A 2,980-nucleotide genomic window follows, 5' to 3' on the forward strand; every position below is an offset into this window, starting at 1 on the left:
TTAACCTATTTTGAAATGTTTGTGTTTATTGTAGAATTTTAAGAAATAACCAAAACTCTTTAAGAGACGACATAGCCAAATCAAAGTTAAACTGTGCCATCAGAATAGATATTTTATAAACATCTTTACCTTCACTGGTTATACTAGATGCCTTTATTTGACAATGGACAGAATAGCAACTATGGAGCTCATTGCCTCTTAAATGTTTCTTGCACAAATTACTTACTATTTTTATTCTTGTCCCATGTTAACATCTGTGTTGGGGATCCCCAAGACCACTCTCAGGTTTAATGGTTCACAAGAAGGACTCATGGGACCCAGAAAGCTATTATACTCTTGGTTATAGTTTATTACCGTGAAAGAAGACAGATTAAAATCAGCAATGGGAAAAGATGTATAGGGTAGAGTCCAGGAGAAACCAGGCATGAGCTGCCATTTGTCCTCTCCCAGTGCAGATGCAGGGAGAGTGTTTAATTCTCCCAACAGTGATGTGTGACATGTGTGAAGTGTTGCCAACCAGGGAAGCTCACCTGAGCCCTAGAGTCCAGAGTTTTTATTGGAGTTAGTCACATAGGCATGCAGCATTGATACCTCAGCACCCTCCCAGTAGTCAAACTGATATGGCATGTCCCAGAGCCCCAGGTGTACAAAAATAGGCATTCACCATAAATCACATTGTAGCATAAATTACATAAACTTACTTAGCATAAACTAAGTAAGAATGCTGATTGACTGGTTTAAAAATCTGTACTTCCAAAGCCAATGTGACCTTGGCTACATCAACAGAAATACAGTTTTAGATCAAGGGAGTTGATACTTTTAATCTCCAATGCATCTTGTATCCAGTTCTGGGTAGCATACCTCAAGGATACTGACAGATGGGAAGGCAGTGGGATAGGGAACAGTCAGAGGGAGAGACTCAGGAACAAAAAAAGAGCAAGCATTGAGCAATTGCTTCTATGTTGGAGAAGAAAAAACAGCGGTGAGAGGCAATACATGATAGCTGTCTTCAAATAACCAGAGGGTCAAAGACTTAGATGAGGGGAAAATCACAAGCAAGAACAGACAAATGCCCTGTCTTGCCTTGAGTTAGTCTTACTGCCGTCACCAGCAGCATGCATTTACTTTAGTTAAGATCAAATTTTTTTCAAGAGGGATTTTTGCTAGGAACATAAGCAGAAACAGAACTAAATACCCAAATCTGCACAAGTAAGACTATATGAAGTGCAGACTCCAGAGCCTAACTTCAATGGCTAGAGAAAGATTTGTTTGGTTGGTACATCTTGCAGGTCCCTCTGTTTTTGTTTAAGCTCTCTGAGCAAAGATGCCCAGAGGGCTGGGCTGTGGTAATAGTAGTTCGGCAGAATGTGCGCTTGGCAGGTTTCTCAGTTCCTCCCTAAATGCCATCCCAATCTTTTCTCTCTGGTATCGTCATTCCCTCTGACCTTGGGCTTCACTGAGCTTCCCCTCTGCTTCCACTGCATTGCCCTTCCTTCCTGATTGAGTGAAATACATCCTTATCTAGTCTGACAATCTTCTCTGGACTCAAAAGTTGACACAGACCTTGCACACACTCACACAGTGACTCTCCTACAGCAACTTTGACTTTGAATTCTTGAAAGTAATGCCGTTGACCAGTTTACTTGTCCTATTCAGTCTACCCAAAGTATAATCTCAGTGATTCAATCCTAGATGAATATTCTTATAGGATGACCGGGTCATAATTGCTTATTAGATATATGTGTGACTAATTAAAAATTTTTTTCCCTTTCAAGTTCTAATAGTTGCAACCTCTGTGGTGTATTTTGTTATCTTGGAAAGCCCTAGGAGTAGAGAAGATTCAAGCAGATGCTGGTTCTGAATGTTTATTTTTGCTGTCTTCAGCAGATCATGACCAAAGGGTAGGTCCTCATTTTTAACCTTTTTCAATATGTTGTTGTGTACATGAGTTTTATTTTTAGCCTCTCTTCAAAACTGGACTGATGAAATCTAAATTTTATTATCTATTGACATTAATAGTCCATGAATAAATGAAATGCCATATTGATCTTCTGAAAGCTTGCCAAGTATTTACTTACATAGAATGGATATTATGGTTTGATCTTTACTGAATTTTGATTTCAGTTTGTTGGTGTCTATTGTTTTACAGAGGTTATAATTGTGATACTATTTTCTTTTAAGTGAGAAAAGTTTTTTTCTTCTGTTTCTAAGAAAGTGTTCTCCCAAAAGAATATCTGGTTAAATAACATTTTAAATCAGAAGATGAAGAAGACAGTATTTGCCCAGAACAGATTTTACCCCGCAAAAGACACAGAGGCAGTATTGCACACTGGTTAAGGACATGCATTGTGAAGCCAGACTCACAGCTTTGACTTCCAGCTTTGCTATTTTCAAGCTGTGTGATCTTGAACATGTTATATAACTTCTCTGAGCTTTAGTTTTCCATATCTATAAACTGGGACATGGTACCTAACTCAAAGACTTATGAGAATTAAGGCACTCAGAACAGTGGCTGGCATATAGTCTATTTTCAAATTCAAATATGGTCCCTATATAGTCACTTCTTAGATTACTTTGCTGAGTTAGCTTCTAATGAATAAGTAGGTCCATTATTATTAAAAGATTGATGTTAAACCATCTTTTTCCCCCTTTTTTCTTTCTTACATATTTTCTCTATTCACTTCCTTCTATTAATTACTGGACGAGGGGTGGGGATACAGGCTCTGAAGCTGGACTTGAATTCTGCTTTCAGCTTAATTCTAATCTTACCTCTGCTGTTTCTACTTCACAGACTAGGTCAGTCCATGGACAATTTCAGTTGCCAGAAAGGAGTTCCTTTTGCTGAGCTTACATCTGGCTTAAGATAAAGATAAAAGATTGTCTAGCCCTAAAGGACATCAAGAATTCTGTATGTCATGTATGAGTCCTTATGCCAGGAAATCATGGGAGATGGAAGTTACCCCTTTCGTTTATTCACACT

This window comes from Delphinus delphis, chromosome 16 (assembly GCF_949987515.2).
Source record: "Delphinus delphis chromosome 16, mDelDel1.2, whole genome shotgun sequence".
Lineage (NCBI taxonomy): Eukaryota > Metazoa > Chordata > Mammalia > Artiodactyla > Delphinidae > Delphinus > Delphinus delphis.